This window comes from Phalacrocorax aristotelis, chromosome Z (genome assembly GCF_949628215.1).
Source record: "Phalacrocorax aristotelis chromosome Z, bGulAri2.1, whole genome shotgun sequence".
Taxonomy (NCBI): Eukaryota; Metazoa; Chordata; class Aves; order Suliformes; family Phalacrocoracidae; genus Phalacrocorax; species Phalacrocorax aristotelis.
The window spans coordinates 20,314,494-20,337,510 of NC_134311.1; the positions used below are offsets into that span (position 1 = coordinate 20,314,494).

Consider the following 23,017-nt stretch of genomic DNA (forward strand, 5'->3'; position numbering starts at 1 on the left):
TAATTTCAGCATTTATTCTTCTGATAAAATTATGGTAAGTCCTCCTGAAAAGCAAGAATTCCAGTTAACACTACAGTATTTCACTGTCCTTCAAGTTTAGTTGAAGTACCATATTATGCAGCTGATCAAGGAATAATAAACTAAGCATGCCATTTTCCATGTGGGAGAAATACCTTCCTGCTACTTTTGAAACCAGGTTTGCTAAATTTTAATTTCTACTTTTCCTCACCATGACACAAATCTCAGCTAATCCAATCTTTGGGTACTACAGAACACCATGGTTTCAGTGATCACCTCCCACCCACTTAATAGCTCCTTGGTTTTACTTACCAAACAGGGTGAATCGCCATCCTAAAAACAACAGAGGAAGTCAGAACTGTCAAACAGAAGCAACTGCTATTATAGCTTGGGAAAGATAGACACTCTGAGAATGGAAACATAGATCTTTATTTTTTGTCCACATAAACATTACCAGACACTGCCCCAATACAGTTAGAAGTACCTTGTGTTACTACATGCAGGGTTAATATTCTGTCTTTTTAACAGTTTTTTGTTTCTTATGGGGTAGTGTTGCATAGACTGTCACTGGTCTCAGGCTGGTTCTAACAATTCTTCCTAGGGAAAAAGGTAAACACAATGTGGGATTGGACACATGTAGGACGCAGCTGTTTTCAGGAACATCCTCTAGATCCCCAAGACTGGTACAAAATTGCAAGGATCAGCTCCCCCCTCATCCCTTTGATAAAAAAAAAAAGCTAAAATCTGCAAATGTCATTTTTAGGGAGCCTATATGCAGGAGTGGCTCTTAGCCCATCTGAGCAAGATTTCAGATCCTAACTACAAGTTGGTGGCAGTACTAACACTTTCTAGTTGGTGGGGATCAGTAGAAAGTTTGTAGCAGTAACTCATGCACACATACGTCTATGCATTATAAAACAGCTTGAGAGAATAGTAAGCCAATAAAATTACTACATCTCATCTTTGTGTTATGTTGAAAAAACAAGTAGCAGCCCTGTTATTATATACATTACTCAGAGTGGGTTACACACACATTTCTCTGCCCAGTGTCTTGACACGTTCATATAAAAAGAGCGCCCACCTTCAGTCTTGCAAAAGCCCCCAGGGCCTATGGTGCTAAAGGTCTTGGAGGGATTTCACTACTTTATTTTCTATCAATCAACAGCACTGGTAAAGCATTAAGAGCATCTTGTGTTTTTCATGTTGCTCAGGTAGATTTTCACATTTCAGTGCATTAAACTTCCCGATTCTAGTATTTTCAAGGGCATTGTAACAAATCATCACTTTGCTTAAGATTTCTGTTACATTCTTTCCCACAAGGAAACCAACAGTGGTATAGTGGATCTTCTATCACTCAAGTTCACTTTTGTATAAACACATGCATGTTCATGCAAAATACTGAACCACCTTCAGTTTACTTCTTCCCCAAAAGTTACTTAATTTCTTATCAGGAGATAGCATATATTCTTTAAACAACTCCAGATCAACCAGTCTGATAGCTGCTGGGAAATAATTTTCTGATTATCTGTCTTCAGCACGGACATCTATTGAATCACAAACTTCCTTCAGAACTTGACTTGGCTCAGTCTGCACAGCGTGGCATAAGAGCTTCTCATGTTGTCTTTGTAAGCTGCTGCCAAATAATCACCCTGCTTTCCCAGAGCTGCAATCAACAATTTGAAAGCTGCTACTCCAAACACCACACCATCTCTATTTCTCTTCTTTAGTAGTTTATGCAGTATTTTCGATTTCTAGCACAGTGAAAAGAGTCGAAAAAAGGGGCAGCAAAGTTGTTTATCACTCAAAAGCTTGAATAATACAAAAGATGTACTAATGGATGCCAAATACCACCCTGATTCTTCCCAAACCTTTTCCATAACTTCTATCTCTTCCAAGTTTTCTTGAACAGTATTTATAGTTCTCCCCTGGAAATATCACTGCACAGCACTGCGTCTCACCACCCTCTAGGAGAGCTGAATGCATCAGTGAAGCAACAAAACCAAGAATGCAAACTAATATGCAAGACACTTTTAGTTCTTTTTGTATCCTGGAACATAGCTTCTGCATAATGAGGCCTCAATGAGGCATAATTGCACAAGATGTGTGAGCAGGACAACTTCTATTCATTTTCTACTCCTTCAATCTACCCTTCGTCACTGCTGTACTTTCCTATGTTAGAGAAACTACTCCATTCACAGTCACAGAAGTCAGCTGCTGCTGCTAAAAAAACCTCCAGCATTTTTTAGTTTCACTGAGGACTGCACAAAGCATTCAACAGGAACACCACTCCCTAGCGTATGGTATAATATTGTAACCCTTTCCGATTTACAAGACAGTCATTTCTTCAGTTTGACTTGAAACTTGAGTTTGCACTCTGAATTTCACCTTCAATTCAGTTTCTATAACTTTAGGGTAGGCGGTCTAATAGTTTTCAGTGTGGTTTCCATCCCCTGAAATGTAGATTAAGTTACCATAATGATTTCTCAGTACTGGATCGCTCTCACATCACATTTCCAACACTAACCAACAAGTTCCTGGCTTCAAAGACTTGGATTACTTGTCATTCCCTTGGATATACAGGTTTCAGCACTGAAGAAACCTTGATAACGCAATTTCTATTAATGCGTTGTTTGTACCACTGAATTTTATGCTGACTTGCACTAGTCAACTTCTTAATAGCGCTGGCTTTTCCAGGAATTTATAGTGAAACAGCATTTTGCATATAAGATTCTGAGCTTTCACATTTCACCAGTCTTTGAACATTTTTAGTCCTTGTGTTCTGAACTGCTCCACAGTATCACCCCCAAAAACCAAACAATGGAGAGCACAGACTGCTCTCAGACACACTGGCAGGTATGCACTGCTTTTTATAGGCCACTCACACCAAATACTTTACTTCAGGGTTTCCACTTTTGTCGATGAGAACAGAGTCATCAGGCTGATCTCACTCTCAATGCTTCAGTGAAAATTTCTGCTCTGCAGTCATTCTGCTGAACTTTTTTGACAGAAAGTCTGCTTCATTATAACACAAGGCCGAAGGACACCACTGCAAAAGAAATTATTGTCACTCATTTCATGAAGGAAGTTGCAGGAGAGCTCAGCAATCAGTACTTTTTCCTACACACCATTCTTATGCTCAGAGGCTTTCACCACATAGGGCTATCTCTGTGACCTTCTGACCTTGCAGCAAAACACACCAGAACTCTGTAAGAGGTGTTCATAGAGTTAAGCATTCTGGTAGGAACCGACCCCGCAATCCTTTGCTGCTGCTAACAATATTAAAGATTACGCTTTCAAAAGTGCACCATGGAAAACCTATTCTATATATAGCAAAAGAATAGAATATATTATTATCCAATACCGAATAGTCCTACAGAAGGATTCTCTTTATACCTTTCTGACACCAGATATAAGTAACAAAAAGGCAAATGCATAAAGGCAAAACACATTTTTCCACCATTAAAGATTTTCACCTATTCTGTGGCTGAGTATTCTGAAGTTGTAGATACCTTTTTGCAACAGAAAAACCAGAGGCCACTGCAGGGGTCTGTTATGTTATGTACTAATTTTCTGCAGCACAGATCTAAGAAGTCATCATGATAATATACCTAAACAATGCTAAAAGTGGCCATTATAATTTTAGTTTTTCCTCTTTTAATAGCTATCAGATTCTTCATTTAAAGACTGAACCATAAAATCTACTATGTAACTGCTCAACCATACGATTTCTACAGATTATTTTTGTCCTTGCAAAAACAGGGAGGAGAAAGGTAAACAACCAGCTCCTTAAACAGTTTGAGCAAGAATTCCTGTTTGCCTTTTTTGACACCACATTCATTCTGACAGGAATGAATGGGCAACACAAAGGCAGAAAGTTAAGTATTAGAACTGATCATCTCTGCAAAATTAAATTAACAGCGTATGAAAGATCAATTCATTGATAGGCAAGTACTTGAAAATTGAGAAGTAAATGATGTTTTATACAGAGTAAGCATTTAATAAGAAAAGCCAAGCACACCATGCTCTTGGGACATCTTGTGGTCATGTTGGTGCTTGTGCAGGCCATCAACAGACTTCCATTGCTTTCATCTGAAGGAAAAGGGAGAACGCACTTTCAAGGAGCCTAACAAGAAATGCTTGAAATAACTACCAGACTTCAAAGGACAGCAGCCTCCATGCCATCCACCCCCACTCCAAAATGAGATGCCCCAATCATCCCTATTGGCACACTTTAAGCCTAAGGGCTACTCTGTTACACGTGTTCCAGTGGCCTGCTACAGTAACCAGGCATTCTGCAGGAGCCCATCAATGCTTCAGAAGGTCTGGCACAGGCGACTGTGTAGGACAGTCCCACTAACCGTTCCACATCACTGAAAAAGTATTCCTTTAACATAGGTGGTCCTTCTATCGAGGAGCACGGTGCACGTAAGACTATGCAGTGCTGGCTTCGTGGCAATATCCTGCCCAAGACAGCTCGACATAAATCAAATACATAAAGAAAACAAAAAACTCGCTCTTCCAAAAGGCGTGCTTTTGGAGAGCTCTCCCAAGTAGCAGCGAGATGCCTACACAGAAACCTTCACAACCAGAGATTCCAGAGGACGAAGAGCCCATCGATACACTCAGCCCTTTGCTTCAGGAAAACAAAGTTAGCGGGGGGGGGGCGGGGGGGGGAAGGGAAGGGGAAGGGAAGGGACCGGACCGCGTGCTGAAGCGGCACCGGCTGCTCCCCTCACAGACCGGCGCCCCGGCCCAGCGCCCCTGCCCCTCCCACAGCCTACCTCCTCAGCAAGTATCCCGACCCGCTCGGCCGCCGCCAGCGGACACCGGGCGGTCTGCCGGTCTGCCTGCCTGCCTGCCGGGATCGCGCCAACCCCACACCCCAACCACCACCAACCGCCTCCGCGCGCGCTGGCTAAGAGACCAGCGTCCCCCGCTGCTCCCAGTGTGCCTCGAGAGGGGTGAACCAATATTCCCTCGCGGGGAGGGAAGACGACCCCGTGCGCCAGCTCCTCCCGCAGCGCAGAGACGCGTACCTGGTCTTCCGCAGACGCGAGGTAACAAAACCGGTCACTTCAGCAGGCGGAGTCCCGAGCAGGCGAATCCACGGGGAAAAAGGCAGCAAGGCCTGGGGCAATACCGCCCCGACACCCTGCAAAAACACGGCGATGGAGGCGCCCGGAGAGGAAGGGGCGGGGCGCCCCGTGCGCAGCCATCTGCGCACGCGCAATGCCGCAGCCGTCGGTCCGTGAGGGTGGTGCGGCCCGCCCTGCGAGCCACGGCCCCGCGTTCTCGCCGTCGCCGGCTCTGATGCTGAACTGCCGGCGATGGGACAGTCACCGCTGCCGCTGTTCTCCCGCGGAACGCCGCCTGCCCTACGTGCGGCGTATTTGCTCCCGCGAGCTGGACGCGCCGTGGGGCCCTTACCAGCACGGCTGGGCTGAGCTGGGCCCGCAGCGGCGCCGTTACCTTGCCGCGGAAAGCATCCCTCGCGCCTCTCGCTCCGTGAGGCGACCCTGCGCGGGCGCCGGTCCTGCAGGGCAGCGCTCTCTGGAGGGCTGGCGTGGCGGGAGGCGGTCCTCGCCCTCACAGGGCGCGTTAGGCTTCCTTTCCGAGCACACCGGGGCTGCGGTTTTGCAGTCCCTTTCGGGTGAATGTTGGTGAGGTTCATAGTGGGGTGGCTGCAAGTAAGCATCCTGATCTTATGTGTTACTCATTTGTGATCATATCGGTAGTGGCCTGCCGTTTGCTCCCCAGGAGCATGTGCAAAGTAACCCACCTCAGTTCAGGTAGGCAAAGTGAGCAACAGCTGTGGCCTTTTTAATGCTTGAATGCTGGCAGAGGCTCAGTTCTGACTGCACAATTCCCAGATTTGCCGACCCTGTAAGTGGAGGCTGTATATACCATGTTTGAAAAACTGTGAGAAGGGGGAAGAGAACAGTTCTGTGCATCAGGACAATAAACTGGTACTGTGTGTGGAGAAAAAGCAGAATGAAGCTAGTACCAGCTGTAGAGAAACCTGAGACCTCTACAGCTCTCTTATCTGACTTTCTTGCTCTGCTTCTTACAGCTGTTGTGGCCTGCTTGCTGCTTCTAGCTCCTCCTTACCTGGGAATTGCCAAATGACCAAGTGTTTCAGAAGAGGCACGATTCATTGCAGCCTTGGTAGTTGGAGAAAAAAGATAAAAAGCTAAGGGACAGGCAAATCACAGAACCAAAGAATGGTAGAGGTTGGAAAGGACCTCTGGAGATCATCTTGTCCAACCTCTGTGCTTGAGCAGGGACACCAAGAGCAGGGGGCACAGGATCACATCCAGGCAGGTTTTGAGTGTCTCCAGGGAAGGAGACTCCACACCCTCCCTGGGCAGCCTGTGCCACTGCTCTGGCACCCTCACCAGAAAGAAGTTTCTCCTCATGTTTAGCTGGAACTCCCTGTGTTCCAACTTGTGCCCATTGCCCCTTGTCCTGTCATTGGGCACCACTGAAAAGAGTCTGGTCCCATCCTCTTGACACCTGCCTTTTAGATATTTATAGGTATTGATGAAATCCCCCTCAGTCTTGTCTTCTCCAGGCTAAGCAAACGCAAGTCTCTCAGCCTTTCCTCATACGGGAGATGCTCCAGTCCCCTGATCACCTTGGCAGCTCTCTGCTGGACTTGCTCAAGGAGTTCCCTGTCCTTCATAAACTGGGAGCCCAGAACTGGACACAGTACTCCAGATGTGGTCTCACTAGGGTGGAGTAGAGGGGGAGGATAACCTCTCTCAACCTGCTGGCCACACTCCTTTTAATGCATCCCAGGATACCTTTGGCCTTGGCCACCAGGGCACATTGCTGGCTCATGATCAACTTGCTGTCCACCAGCACTCCCAGGTCCTTCTCAGAGCCGCTTTCCACTAGTTCAGCCCGCAGCCTGTACTGGTGCATGGGGTTGTTCCTCCCCAGGTGCAGGACCTTGCACTTGCTCTTGTTGAATTTCATCAGGTTCCCCTGGGCCCAGTTCTCCTGCCTGCCCAGGTCTCGCTGGATGGCAGCACAGCCTGCTGGTGTATGAGCCACTCCTCCCAGCTTGGTATCATCAGTGAACTTGCTGAGGCTATGCTCTATTCTTTTGTCCAGGTCATTGATGAATATGTTAAATAATATAAATAAATGTCACCATTCACAGCTTCTGGGGAAGTGTACAGACTTGCAGGAGAGCAGTATTCTTCCTTCGGTAATTTAGGCTCAATTTGCTTTATAGAAATTAATTTTTGTGTCATGCTTAGGGATTTCTCTAAAACAGCCGGGCTGTATTAGTGCTCAATTTATAGCAAAACTAACAAATACTGTTAACATTTATTTAAAGCAGATTCACCTTCAGTAGCTTTGGCTTGTCATTCAAAATTCTGTTTTCCACATAAAGAGGATTGTCTCAAGGATTGCGTCAGGCTTAACATGCATAAAGGTCAGCACTTTGAGTAAAGTGATATGTAAAATACAGAAGCAGTTGGTCTTGCAGAGGGCACTGCTCAGATTGTTGCTGACAGTCAAGCTAGTAAATTAGTAGAGATCTGTTACTCTGTGATGCTGATACAGTCAAGTGTTGATTTCCAGCTCAGGGACAGCTGCTTGGACAGAAGTTTAAGTCAAATGGAACTAGTCCAGATTTTGATTACATAAGTGAACAGTATAGTGAGGAAGAAACCTTTAATGTTTGTGACATTTGTTACTTGTGCCTGGGGATACAGGAGAGCTCAAAAAGCTACATGAGAAAACATGCTATCTGTAAAACTAACCAATTATGTGAAAAACTTGATAATTTCAGGTGTCACCGGAAGTTGTTATTGAATCACAGAATCACAGAATGGTTTGGATTGGAAGGGACCTTCTAGTCCAACCCTCCTGTTGGGAGCAGGGACATATTTCACTAGACCAGGTTGCTCAAAGCCCCATCCATCCTGGCCTTGAACACGTCCAAGGATGGGGCATCCACAGCGTCTCTGGGCAACCTGTTCCAGGGTCTTACCACCCTGATAGTAAAGAATTCCTTCCGTATGTCCAATGTGATATTTTCAGTTTGAAACTATTACCCCTTTTCCTGTCACTACAGGCCCTGGTAAAAAGCCTATGTCTCTCTTACAATCTCCCTTTAAGTATTGAAAGGCTACAGTGAGGTCTTGCCTGAGCCTTCTCCAGGGTGAACAACCCCCAAGTCTGTCAGCTTTTCTTCATAGGAGAGGGGTTCTAGCCCTCTGACCATTTTTGTGGCCCTCCTCTGGACTCGCTCCAACAGTTCCATGTCTCTCTTATGCTGCGGACCCCAGAGCTGGGTGCAGCACTCCATGTGGGGTCTCACCAGAGCAGAACAGAGGGGCAGAATCATCTCCCTCGACCTGCTGGCCATGCTTCTTTTGATGCAGCCCAGGATATGGTTGGTTTTCTGGGCTGCAAGTGCACATTGCCACCTCATGTCCAGTTTTTCATCCACCAGTACCCCCAAGTCCTTCTCTGCAGGGCTGCTCTCAATCCCTTCATCCCCCCAGCCTGTACTGATGCTGGGGGTTGTCCCCACCCAGGTGCAGGACCTTGCACTTGGCCTTGTTGAACCTCATGAGGGTCACATGGGCCCATGCCTCAAGCCTATCAAGGTCCCTTCCTTCAAGCCAATGAGCTTGCTGTCATCCATAAACTTCCTGAAACAGTAAGATACTGTAAGAAAACAGTGAGCAAAGTGGTTTCCATATGGTAGATGTGGGTTAAGGGCATTGGTCACAAATCCTGTGGTTCCTATACTGAACAACTTGCAAGACAGTAAAAATAATCAGTGGAACAATTTTCAAAGGACAGGAAGTGATTCTGCACTGCTGGATAGTTTTTTAATCTGATTGATTTAGTCCAATCAGGGACATGATTTTTCTGAAAGAGGCAATATAATTGAAAAAGGAGTGACTTCATCTTGGGCACTTCTGTGGCCTCTATTATAGATGATCACGGTGAATATTAATTCCTAATCTCTGAATGCATTAACATTTTATTTGTTATAACTACTCATAAAACCAGGCCATGCTAAATTGAGAGCATAATTAACAATTATTATTAGTTTAGTGGATAAAAATATGGAAATAGATACCTTGCCAACTGTAAGTACCCAGGAGCTTTAACAGAAGGTGTTAATGAATTGTGCTTTGATAGGTTAAGACATTCATGTCCCAGCAGTCTGCTTTGCTCTGCCACAGGCTGCTCCACACGTTGCATGGTTAACAGAAGAGCTAAACCACTGACCTGCAGCATGCAGGTATTTCAGTCTTTCAACTGAGCAATAGGGCACAAGGGGAGAACTTGACCCTGCAGTGATTAAGACAGAAAAGCTTACCTACCCAGTGAATGACTTGAGACCTGAGACACTCAGGCTTTTTGGCTTTGAAGTTAATAGACATTATTTTCTGTTTGATTTCCTAAAGTTGTGATTAATGATTTAATCACTGAAATTATTTTGCTTTGCATCAGTTAGTGATGTTTTTAAAGCTGGTTTCACCAAAATCTGTCAAACGGCTAGAGACATACAAAATTTTTGAAAGTTTTGTGAAAAATTATCATTTGCCTAGCCAAAAGACCTGCTAAGTCTTGTGTGCACTACTTGTCATCCTGCCAAATGGAGAGAGCATGGCAGGGAGTCGTAATGTCTACACTTACTGAGGTAAACTTCTCCACAATTTTCTTTTAAATCCATAAAGCCAGCTTGTGGAGTGGCACTGCAAGCTTCCAGCAACAATGTGCCTGTGTCTCTAAGAGGGTGTGGACAGGAGTTGTGTTTCCCAGGTCCACTGAGCTGCCTAGAACCCAGCACTGAAGTGACTCTTACCAGCTACCTAAAATGAGGTTTCTGTTTAAATATTGTTGAGCACTTCCTAAGCATGTACAAAAGGCCTCTTTTTATCACTGAAGTATCTTCGCAGACCTTAGAATTTTTCTGACAAGTTAGCGCTGAAAGACTCTAGGCTTTTGATGGCGTTGACTTTAGTTCTAGAAAGTACTGCACAACAGCAATGATCTCTTAATTCATTCTCACTTCCTAAGTATAATACAACAGGTGGCAACTGACATTCTCAGATGAGGGTTGGGTTTTTCCCCCCCTGGAAATGTCATGTCAAATTACATTAGTTTCTTATAAATTTACCACTACATGCAAGGGAGAATGAAGTTAATAATCAGACCCTATTCAGTATTCAGTCTCACTCTGCAAGGCAGTGCAGTAGAAACAGTTCTGGCTGCTCATCCCTTTCAGTAGTCATTGATTTCCTGGGACACCAATAAGCAGCCAAAATCTGAACCTGTAATAAATGTATTGTTTTGTTTGACTCTATCTGGGTGTGTCCTTAGTTTTCCTGAGTGAATTCCAACACTACCCTGTAAGAGTATAGTTCCCCATTGTGCTTTCTCCAGCAAGAAAACCAGTTCCTGCCCTTCCTGGATTGTGGCCTCTTATTCCTGTTCTCAGCATCAACTAAGTGCTCCATGAGTTTTGTCAGTGCCAGTATTTGTGGCAGTGTGCCACAAAACAGGTCACTGAAGCTATGAGGACTCCTAAAAGCAATTGATTTGGCTTTGGGCAGAATTAAAATGTGCAACAAAAGAAAATAAAATAAGAAAAAATAGTTAAATATAACCTAAGTAGAGTCAAGAAAGGTTAGAGTTTAACATACGCACTTTAGTTTGGGATATATGTTGCGTAAAACCTTGCAGATCCACCTATTCTTTTCTTCCTTTTCCTCATATAGAATAAGGGCTACAGCATACACAATATTTCAGTGATGTTATAGGCAATCCTAACACAAGCTGATGAAGAGTATCTCAAGGGAGCGTTGTGAGTAGAAGCAGAAATATGTCTGAAGTGCTCTGTGAGCAGTGAGTCATTAGTGTGATATTGCTCCTGCGCTGTTGTCTTGAGTGATTTGGAGCGCCTTCAATGCTAGGCTTTCAGCCCTCTGAATTCCCACCAAAGTTGCTGGATGTGATTTCCTTGGCTTTTGGTCTGCTTCTTTTCTCTACGATTTTTGTTCCTGCCACCCACCAGAGGTCAGTGTAATGCCAAGAATGTAGAGGAATAGTGACAGGGCAATAATGTCAGGTTTCTGCTAGTTGCTAGAATCATAGAAATCACTTGAGTGCAGCAGTGATCTGTGCAGCAGCGTACCGTCTTTTTCACTACCAGCTGGATTAGGAGAAGGGTATGAAGCTGGCAATGGCTCAATGCGAAGTCGCGTGCAGATGGTGAGACTATTAGAGGTTGGCTGAACTCTGGAAGCATGAAGCTTGCTGTATTTTTCAAAGGGTGTTAACATCAATTAGTAGTATTCCAGATATTCTGAGAGCCAAAGAAATGGCCAAATCTTGCTAAGCTCTTCTCTCAGTGGCAACTTGTGCTAACACAGGTCACAGTGTATTTGCAGTCTGAATGAGAAAACAGTTGGTTTCATATTCAGTTTCTCACCTTTTATTAAGTTCTATGTTCTTGTATTATGAGGCAGGATTTACAAGTTCTCAGGATTTGTGCCTTCATTATTTTGCATGATATTATCAGTTTTACTAATTTTCCATGGAAGAGAGGTACTCCTGTCCTTGAAGCTCTCTTTTTCATTATTCTTACTATGTTTTCCTGAGCTTGTTAGGAAATAATTCCACATGTTCTGAGGTAGAATGCCTGGTAATGGCATAAAAAATTCCAGCTGAGTGTGCACTGCTCGTTTCTGCAGAAGTACTGTATTATTTTTATTACTGTCCCATCTCCTGTTCGTTAACAGACTTCAATGTTTCCCTTCTTTTTCCTACCACCTGTTCATTGAATAAAGGCCTTCACAGGGCTACAGTGACATGTCAGTTTCCTTCAGAACTAATAATGTTAATTGGAAATATTTTAGGACTACTAGCCATAAAGTTTTTTCTCCAATGTACTTTAGTTTTTATTTGTTGTTACTGAATTTGTTTGCCATTGTATTTGCCTATTCAGCTGACTTGTGCAGGCTCTTCTCAAATTCCTCACAGCTTCTATTGGTAGCCTGAATAACTATGTTTAATTATAAAACCCAATAAAATATTGGTGCTTTAAGAATTCTGCTAAATTGGTGCTACTTTTTCCTTTCAGAAATTTCTGTAGCCACTCTGTATCACAAGCCTTCATCTGGTGGATTGCATTTAGAGCTTGTTTCCTCAGGAGGAAGGGTTTTTCCTTCCCATTCTATGACTTCTTTCACTATGAATAAGGAAATAGACCAGGTTATCCTAGGGGAAAAAAGGATTTTAAGCAAGTGTCTTTCTCCCCCTGTGGTGTGAATCCACTGATGGACTCCTTCTTCTGTGGTACTTCTAGGACTGAAAGTTTGGTAGAAAAAAGTACAAGATCCTAATCCAGGCTCAGGTAAATCAGTTAGTAAACCAGATTTTTAGACACTCTGAGCATCCCTGAAAGAGGACTTATTTACTAATGTGTGAATCTGGGTGCCAGTGCCAAATCACAGACTGCTCCCTTAAATATCCTTTTAGGCTAGCATGTTTCCACAGGTAGATATAAATAATTCTTATGCTTACTGAAAAAGCCACAGAAAGTCAGTATGGGAATTGCTTGGTGTGGAGATCTCCACAGCAGCATATATCTATTTACTCTTATGTTAAGAAGAAACCTTGAAACTGGTGCAGAAAAATGACGTGTTATTCCTTGGTGTGGAGTGTCCACGATTCTGCTCAGCAGCCTGGTGTGAACTGCTCAGCTGCTCTGTGGAGCTGGTAGATGAACCTGCCCCAGCTTCTGCTTGCGAGAATGTGGCCTTTGTGAAGCCAAAGGACTGTTAGTTTTTGTGTAGGAGGATTGATTCATTTCAGAGCAAGAGGGTTTTTGTGCATATTGGCACTCTGTATATGGTATATACACCACACTTGTTTTGGAAATGTTAACTCTAATTCCTGATACATTCACACACTCTAGAAATACCTTTTATTTTCAAAACATTGGTTGATGTAAACATACACCCACTGATCCTTGTCAGCATTGTTACGGGTTTGAACTGTTTATTTGTTGTTGAGAGGCTCAGTCAAGGTGGGCACTAAGTAAACATAATAACTATTGGTTTCTCTAAATTACCACTGTCTAGTAGTGGTAGTGCTGGTAGCTGTTCAGGGTGGTTTGTGAAAGTAGTGTTCTTCTTCCCATGGAAGTTCAGTTTTATTATGGCACTTTGCATGCTAGCCAGGAGTGGGGTGTTCAGTTCATTTGGCACTGGGCACATATGAAGTATGGCTTCTAGGTTTTGCTTGACTCCTTTCTCTGTTTTCCTGAAATAAAGTTGTTGTTCTTGCACTGTGGAAATGGGCAGGACAACAGTGAGAAAGATTACAACATCTTGACTTTCCTTTAGGGTGTGTTCTGCTTACAGAGTCCCTTGGACAGGTCCAGGGCTACCTACTTGTTTCTTCCCTGTTCTTCACTTGCTAGTGAACAGAAGTGGAAGAGATCCCAGGTTTGTTGTACAGAAAAGGGCATGTTTATTTTATATCCAGATAATCAGAAGGGGTTCATCTGGGTGCTCAAATTACCAGTAGGTGTTCATGGCAAATGTGTTCCATAATTGCAGCTCCTCTGGCTTTGACAGAATGGAGCCCATAGTTCCGTTGCAGAGCGATGCATCAGTGTTCTGCCTTTTGGTTTTGTATAGGTTTAAGAGGTTGTCACAATTCCCCCTGCACTCACTGTGCTTCCAGCATTTCTCACCCCTAAAGGCTCCTGGCGTATCGTTACTGTAAGAGCTGCTGTCTATAAACAAATGGCTTATCTTGTCACTGTGTCTCTGGGTCACTGGGAGCAGGGGAAATGGAAGCATCAGGATGGGCGGAATAGACACACAAGGTTTCTGGTGAGAGGGGTGTTTAAAAATGGCCACCTCAAAAAAGTTAACAAATGACACTTTAAATCTTGCATCTTGCCTTTTCTGTAGCATACTGACATTTCCATTTCTGGTCCTTATGTGTCCCAGCCAGAAGTTCCTAGTCCTGATATGCTTAGGAATTGCCTAGTTTGGACAAATAAGGAAAGAAGTGGTGCCCTTTTAAATCCAGAAAATTGTGACACATATACCTATGTTTGCCTGATGGCCAATTTTTCTAGTCAGTGAGCAGCATTATTTTTCCTAACGGTAGCAGTGAGCCCTACTTCCCAGCTCCCGACCAGAAAAAGCAGTTATGCATATAGTACAGTTCTCTTCTACTTATATGGTAGATCTGATGCTTTCTAGAAATCTGGAATAAATCAGTGATAGTTCCTAAGGGGTCCTTCAGGTGAGGCAGCTGGGTGCCAGCTGCAGCTGCCGTAACGATCCATGCATCTTGTGACCTGCTTCCACTCAGCCCTCCAGAAAGAGGGCAACTGGAAGGAAACTACAGGCTGGAGAAATTGCCTTGGCTTGCTGCAAATAGCCCACAGGACTGGAAATCAGCTTAATCCATGCATTTTTTTGTCCTTCTTTCCCCCTCCCCTTCTTCTGCCCTGCACCTCTGTAATATTCTTTGATGACCATTGATCTTTTGGATGTTTCAGTCTATTTTAAAATATTCTTCTGAGAAAGATGTAAAATTCAGGAGATTTTTCTTCTTAAATGGCAGCACTGTGTGATTCAGAGAAAGAAATATTCAGTTGTGAGACCTTGCAATAGTTGAGAAATAATGTTATCTGCTGGTAGTAAAACACAGCATTAACATTATTTGATATTAATGCTGCTCATTAACCCTCACCATTGTAGTTTCACTGGGAAAATGTGTTAGCCTGACATAGGCTAAGATAATCAGAGCTTTTAATTCATTCTGTGATTGCACATCCTGTTTAATTATGAAATTGCAGACTAGAGGATCCTTTCAGGCTGCAATAAGAAAAATGTCAGTATTAATCTACAGTATTTGTCCCATTCACTAACAGCAATTATGAGCTATGAATTTTAAATTATAAATTATACACTGTGGTATTCATCTGTACTGCAACACAAACAGGTTTTCAATTCTTGTCCTGTGTATATAAAAACCTTCACAACTTTATTCACCAGGAAAATGGGATACAAGTTTTCACTTGTCCATGAGAGCTATTGTCTTTAACTTAAGTCTAGAACAGCCACTGTTCACAGGTTTTCATTCTGCAGAAGATGTTTTTGTTCAGGGACCATTGAGGACCTACCCAGCTGCAATGCAGGCACGCACACTGATTGCATACCAGGCTGAGCCAACTGAGCGGCTAGATCCCTCAAATACCCATGTCTCCTTGCGGATATGCATTCTTGCTGGGGTAAATACGATGCCAAAACTCTCAGAAGGGAAGCTTAAGACTTCTGTTGTAGCCTTTCTATTGACCATTATAGGTAGCACTTGCTCAAAATACTGGGGTTTTCTGGTGCTCATTCTGAAATATTTAACTCTTCTTTTGCAGGGAAGAGGGAGACAGGCTTCAAAGCCAAGAGCTATGTGGTATCACTGTAGAACACTCAGTGTTGTGGATCCTATATTTCTCTGTGGATCTGACTCCTGGTCAGCCAAGTCCTGATTCTGCACTGGGATGCATTAAGACCCGTGCATATGACTCGATATGGGCATGAATGTGGAAGCCTTTCAGAGCACCCTGATATCCATATGAGAACAGTTTTCAAACATAGATGTCACTATTTCACTATGTTTGTTGCCTATTTATCACTATTTAGTGCTGGCTTTGCTTACCAATGTGTACTTGCTGTTTCAGTCATACTTCTCAGAGGAGGGCTCTGCTGTTACCCGGTCAGGTTCAAATTTGTCATTTAAATGTTTGGAATAAATGCAGACATGTAATTCCCTAATGTTGTTGTATTAACCATCTCCACTGGTTAAAACCTAGAATGTATGCAGCTAGTCTGGAAGCTTTCCTCTAAATTGGCAACAGGTATGGCATTTGAGATAGTATTTTGCCCCAAATTACATTTACTTCAAAAGGAATACATTGAATCCTCTTTTTGTACATTTTTCATGGAGTTACTGAATGCCAGCTTGTGTAAGTCCGTTGAAAACAATAGGTTTCCCTGTTCTGGCACAAAGGCAAAATCTCTCTTGCTGAATGTTTGTTATCGTGATCATATGCAAACAGGAATTAGCTCAGCTTTCTTTTCAAACCCCATGCTAAATTTGGGCTTGTCAGAAATGACTGCATTTTAATGTGGGCATACTGATGTGAAGGTTCCAGGAGAAAAATAAATACCAAACACCTAAAACACTTGCCTAAGAGACACAAGTTTAAAAAATTATTTTATGTTATTTTTTTAATATGGAGTTAGAGAGGACAAACTGGAATATCTCTGTTGCAACTGATACACTTCAGAGATGAATGCTTTTACCAGCCATGGATACCAATTGTGCTGCTTTGTGACATGTTGGGACACCACATGTTGCCTTAGTGTACTTCTCAGGTTTCCACTGCTATATTCGGTCTGTCATCCTGGCAACTGTGAACTCATGGTCTTCTATTCTCCTACCATTGAAGTTTGGCACAAGCGTCACTAGGTGTTGTGTGAAAGAAGCATATGGTATCGCTGTGACTGAGGAGGGATTCCTTGTGGAAGTATGAGTGCTGGAAGCATTACGTCATCTGGAAGCTTTTTTTTTTCTTTAATTGTTATTTTTGCTTTATTGAAACTGACACGTCAGTCTGCAAGCAGGCACCTTGCCACTCCAGCAGATGGGCAGGAGCATAAGTAGCCAAGAGAATAGATCTGTATACATCTCAAATGTGTGATGGTCTGATTCCCAGAAAGAGCTGTCACTGTAGTTCTTCATAGGGAACTTCCTTGGCATATGGCTATAAGGGAGATAGTATATTATCTCTCAACTACTTCCAAAACCCAAGCTATCAAAAGTAGAGTGCAGTAAAGTTGCTGGGTTTTTCACTCTAATGAATAAGAGATGGGGCTTCTGGAGTTGCGAAAAATCTTCAGTTTTTTGTGTTTATGTGCTGGGAAGACTACCATGAAAAGCTAAAAACAGGTAGTGTACCATGCCTCAGTTGCAGCTGAGTAGCTTAAAAGAATGATAGATTTACTTTATCGGCACTGCTTTTTCCTTTTGTGTTTAATATTTAAAGCTAGTAGTACCTCTAAGGACCAACAAGGCCTGAAAGCTGTATGCAGCATGCTAGTATGTGGAAGATGATAGTTGATAGTCCCGTATGCCATGGAGTGTTTACAATCCAAGAGCAGGCAATAGATAACTGTTGCTGGAGCAACACCTGCTTGCAGCAGGTGGAACACACAGGCACAGTTAACACAGAGACCGGCTATTAGAAATGTATATAATAATATGTTTTCTCTAAACATGGTAAGTATTAGAGATTTTGCATATCAAATAATTTTTTTAGAACCTTTCCCTTGCCAGAGAAATTCTTTAAGCCTCACAGCTGTTCCACTCAGTGGAAGTAGAGTGTAAAAAAGCCTACAGTCTATACCTTTGCTTAAGTTAAAGGTTTGAATTACTTCTTTAGTTTTTGGCCAGAAGGGTTTTTAAGAAGGAAAACCACATTATAAGTTCCTTTTTTATTACTATTACAACTATTTTTTGTTATCCTGTTCTTCTAAGGAAACTAAACGTTTGTGATCAGACTTTCTGGCTGCTAGGCCTTCCCATAGCTATTAAATCCTCTTGGACATCAACTGATTTCAAGGGGCAGAACAAAAAATCTTAGAATGAAGTATACACCTACAGATCTAATGAAAACTAGTGGCTTGGTAGAAGCAGAAGGCCTCACTGAGGAAAAAAGACAACTCAGCTGTTCTGTCTGGCAGCCCATTAGGCAGCTGATGGCCACACATAAATCGCATTTTAGCAGCTGCATGTTCTATCTCTTGCCTTGTGAGGGTGTTGTCTAAGCATGCAGAGAACAAAGGACACAACCCTATAAGAAGCCCTCCTGTTAGTTCTCCTTCCCACAGGAAACCCAGTACTATACTTCTAGATGATATGAAAATCAATATTTTCAAACCACAAATTGATCCAATGTGAAATGTAAAGTAAGATCTTTCTTCAAGACTGCTGATGTATTGGGCTGGCCAGAGCTATGTGGGGAACATTAGAGAATATTAAAACAGAACAATTAATAATATTCACTCAGAACAAACAAGGACATCCTTTAGCATTGTAGGGAGATAGGAGGTTGGGTCTAAGTCTTGACTTCTTTTCCTGAACATGTAGAGGGATGTATGACCTTCACTTATACAGATACCTTCAAGGTTAGATTGGGCCATTTGGGCATTAACAATAATGAAACCTTAGCAGTGTGCAGTGTTGCAGAAGCTAGATGCACAAGTGTTTATTTGTGGGGATAGATTGTGCAGAACCCCACCCCACTATAATTGCAGCTACCTGTATAAAGCCTGCTTCTATCATCTCCAGGAAAGCCTCTGACAGCAGGGTAGATATATCATTGCCTACTGCACACAGCTCAAAAGTGAGTATCACATCATGCACTTGCCCCTGAAATGGGGGAATCAGACAGTGTGCAGGAGCCCCAGCAACTGATAAGTATTGTTGCTGATGCCTAGCCAGACATGTACTCCAGTGCAGCCTGATGCTCATTCTGGATGTTTCTCCAAATGCCAGGTTGCTCATGGACACACTTTTCTACTTTTGGAGCTAATCTCCTTTTTCACTCTTTACAGATACAAAGAAACATGCAGGGTCCAAACTGAAATCACTTGTTAAATCTAGGCTGATTTCTCAGATATCTGCCCATTACCTCCCATTTTCAGTAATGCTCAGATGACCCAAATAAAAATGGAGCCCTGCTGTCCTAGATGTGAATAAAATCTTTAAAAGTGCCATTTCCAGCCTCAAGAACTTGTTTTCTGAAGGCCTGACCTGTAGCGAAGAGCTAGTGAAAACAATTTCCCTAGACTACCTGTATGCCTGCAGGGTAACAGTGCTATTTGTTATGTGCTTAATGTTAAATGTACATAAGTGTAAGATCTGGGCTCAAGAAAGTAAGTGACTTGAAAACAAAGACAAGAAGGATACAATTAAATCTGAAAACAGGTCCACATACTTTTACATTCTTTACATTGCTATGACATAGCTGTTTAAAAATTGGAAGTAAAAGCAGATGCCAGTTAGCTTAGGTATGAAAAGCATTTAGATAAAAGATAAGTTAGTTACTGAGGGGAAAATGAAATACTGATATGTGGAATTTTTTTTTTATTTTAAATAAAGCATGCATTCCCTTCTAAAGAAGAAATACAAGGCACTTGACTGCTAGAGTGATTGCATAATGTACCACATAACCAAGCTGCTTTCTGACCATCTCTAGAAAAATGCACTTGGAAGCAGATTGGACCAAAACATCTGTTTGTTAGTGCTTGGGTGTCATCCCTTGTTTTTTTTTTTGTAGGGCACTATACATGCTGTGTATCTCAGCTAGCATGGAAGCCATAACATGGAGGATTTTAGAAGGGTAGCTGTATTTTAGGCCTAGGTTAAAAAACTGTCAGAGGAAGCACTGTTTCTAGGGAAGAGATACTCGCAAACTTGTATCGCTTTGCCCCTGGAACAACTCCACTGAACTCAGATGCAAAGCTGCAGATTTACACAAATGTGAGTGAGCTCAGAAACTAGGCATTTGTCTATTATCATTATGTGATCTTAGAAAGACAAACAGTTACATTAAAAAGAGGCCACAGCAGGTCAGGGTTGCAGAAAGCTTAATTTATTCAACTCAGAAAGCAAGTACTAGCCACTTAAAAAGCCATGTGATTAAGATGACTCAGTCTTGGCAGCAACATACTACACCAGAAAGGACAATAATCTTGATTCCAATCCTATAATACTAAACAGAAGCTCATACATACCAACAAGTAGATGAGGAGGACTTAGGTTGAAGTGAATTAAAAATTTGGCCATACCTTTATGCTTGCTTTGAAATTATCTGGGAGAAGTTTAGCAAAGTTTGCCATGTTGCAGCATAAACCAAATTGTATTTTTGCATGACAAAATCATTGTGTCCTTGCATGTGGTTTTTTATGCAAAGTCACTCCATCATAGTGTGTTGTGATTTAAGTGAAACACTACACAACTTTATAAAGGGAACCTTGTTCTGAGAAAGAAGGCTGCACAACTCTATGACCTTCATTTTTACAAGACAAGAACCTTCTTGGTCATACACACTAACAGGTGATGGAGATGCTGAAGATCATATGGAGGGCTTGATACGACTTTGGGCAGGTTAAGATTGCAGAGGAGTGATGGAGTTTCTTCCATAAGTGGTGGAATCCTGGGTAATTGTGATTCTATCCCTCTTTTGTTTTAATGTCTATGCAAAATATCAAAAGCTTTGAATATATTTTTAAAGTAGCTTGTGAAGTGTTTTGCTTTGTTTTTTTAATATAAGACTTACTGTGTTTAGAGTGGAAGAAAATAAGATTAAAGGTGTGCAGAGCCGGGTCTCGCCACTCTCATGCAAAAGATAGCAAGTAGTCATGATGGAAGGCTTGTTGGCTATAATTTGAAGCCATATTAAGTTAGCTGTTTCTGACCAGTATTTAAATACTGTATCTTCTTCTGAGGGTATGAGAAAACTCTCACTGGTTACAAGACTGCAGAACCAATCTTTATTTTTCTAAATTTTGGGCTTGATTCTGGGAGTTGCTGAACACCTTCAGAGTTACTTCCCTCTGAGTCAGAGAGAGTTGCAGTACCTCATCCTGCAAGAACATGCTCTGCACAGACTGAACCCTTCCAAAGATCAGGACCTGTAGCTCATGCAGATTGTGCAGCTTATGCAGCTCAGCACATAAAGCTGTACAAGTGTGTAGCACAAAGCTCTGCGTCAGCTGCAGGGAGTGGTGTGCAGTGTGAATAGGAACTGTGTGATGAGGGTCCCTGTGTGTCTTCACCATGGCCCTGGGAAACTAGAAGCAGGTAGAGAGGAGAGCGAGTGGATTTTTCCTCCTGGCAGAAGTAAGACTTCCTAGTATGGGTGGTCTTGTAGAGAATGATAGTTCAACATCATTATGCAAGGCCCTTGACCTGTTCAGCAATTGGAATTGTACTTCACATGGCTGTCATGAAAACATAAACTCTTTGTTTCCATAGAGTTTGCTAACCCCTTTTTGGAGACATATACATACACAGAAATTCATTGTGGAGTGAATATAGTTAATATTTCTTGATGCATTCTGTGAATTAACTTCCAAATCAAGGCACTCATTATGCATAGTGCTGAAAATATTTGCTGCTTCATTACTACAATTCAGTATGGTTCACCAAACTCTTTGCACAAAATTGAACTAATGGAGCACATATGACTTTCTGCTGAATTTTGGTAATTTGCGTGCTTTGCTGTACAGATAACTTAACACACTGAAATGAAGCCTTTGTTTAAAGAAAGATAGTCACCATGTGTTTATCTCATTATGGTCTTAATAGAAAAGGTCACTAGTAGAAAGTCGGTTTAGCTCCAAAAGATGGTACATACATGTTGTTGGAATATTCTCTGGATTTTAAATATTTGTAAGCACACTCTTGTTTTTTTAATAGAGATGTGTAATGTCACAAAATATAAATTGGCCATTACATTGTGCAAAGGAGAATATATTTCTCTGTCTTGGACCTGTCATGTTTTGTATAGTCCTGCAATACTGAGGTATTTGCCAGGTAAAACCTCAGTACAGACACTCACCCGTGCTGCATTCCATCTGGCCTACCTATAAATTTATATCAATGTGGGATTATTCATCTGAGAAATAGGCCAGGCCCCTACAATTTGTCTGGTGATTTTGGTCATGTTAATGTGCAATTCCCATTAATCACCTACAAGATTTATTCCAACTTCCGAAACCTCTAAGCAGAACAGATGACTGGGGAGAAAAAAGAGCACGACAGAAATATTTCCTTATCTTTTTCAAAATATATAGTTATGTAGGGGTTTTCTCCAAAATAATGTCTATTTTTGAGCCCTTACGAATATAATTTAATCCACTATTTTTTCTAGCTTTGGAATTTTATGGAGAATTATGCTTTAAAACTGCAATGTTTAGTATGTTTGAAAACCATAATGTTTTAAAAGACTTAAAACCTCAAATCCATATTTTTTTTAGAAAAGACAGCTTATATAAATTATTGATGGCTTTGTGATTCCTCTGTAGCTCAATAATTTGGATGCACGGTGTGTAAGAAAAAAATGCTGTAAGCAGATAAAAATATTGCAGACTCTATATAATATTGTCATATTTTAGTCTTTATTTTTATACATTTGTGGTGTGTAGTACATAGAAATGAGATTACATGGTACAGACACTCTGAGGAATTTCATAACACCTCATTCAGTAGTTTTATTAATATTTAGTAGTATTCCTGCTACTTTTTTTTTTGGCAGAAATTACTGAAATATAACTATATATGTGACAGAAGAACAACTGAGTTTGCCTTTAAAAGACTAGGATTAGCTATTTGGAACTCAGCTGTGCTTCATGTTTTCTTCCTATTGTTTTCTTGTGTTGAGATCAATCAACACTGTTCTGAACTGGGATATTATCTACCTCTTACTTGTGACTTTGACTCACGTTAGTACATCAGCCCTTCTAAACACCACCTGAGAAAGCCTGTGTAAAGACTTATGGGGAAAGAGTTTATGTGGTACAAATGTGATGTGAAAAACCTTTTTTTATTTACAAAATTTGATTCTTAACATCTCTGGGAGAAGGACAAAAGGTAACAACAGAATCTCAGTAAAAGTGCCTAAAAATGTGTTCTTTCACAAGTAAGTGAAAGGCATTGGTCAAATGAATGCCTCAGGCAAATGCTCTGGAACACTTGAAATCAGCATTTCTCTGCAACAGATTGAAGTAGTGCTTGGTGACAGTCTTTTTTTTGAGTAAATATTCATTAGCACAAGGTGACAGGAAACAGATGCCTTGTGCAGATACAGAAAGCTAAGTAACAATGCCATGCACAGACTTCAGTCATGGAGGAAAATGTTACTGAC

General features: G+C 41.9%; 1 long non-coding RNA gene and 1 other non-coding gene across 11 annotated transcripts; both read right to left on the reverse strand.

Annotated features, from left to right (window-relative positions):
- Positions 1-425: 425 nt before the first annotated feature.
- LOC142050561 (uncharacterized) lies at positions 426-5,166 on the reverse strand. Of its 10 annotated transcripts, none has more exons than XR_012658064.1 (4): positions 5,055-5,166; positions 4,037-4,107; positions 2,901-3,064; positions 426-1,769 (listed from the first exon to the last, which is right to left on the reverse strand). It is a non-coding gene; the product is annotated as an uncharacterized LOC142050561 (long non-coding RNA). The 10 variants fall into 10 exon arrangements; XR_012658062.1 differs by lacking the exon at positions 5,055-5,166 and adding an exon at positions 4,916-4,971; XR_012658060.1 differs by lacking the exon at positions 5,055-5,166 and adding an exon at positions 4,800-4,935.
- LOC142050850 (small nucleolar RNA SNORA13) lies at positions 3,758-3,888 on the reverse strand. Its single transcript, XR_012658160.1, has one exon. It is a non-coding gene; the product is annotated as a small nucleolar RNA SNORA13 (small nucleolar RNA).
- Positions 5,167-23,017: the final 17,851 nt, after the last annotated feature.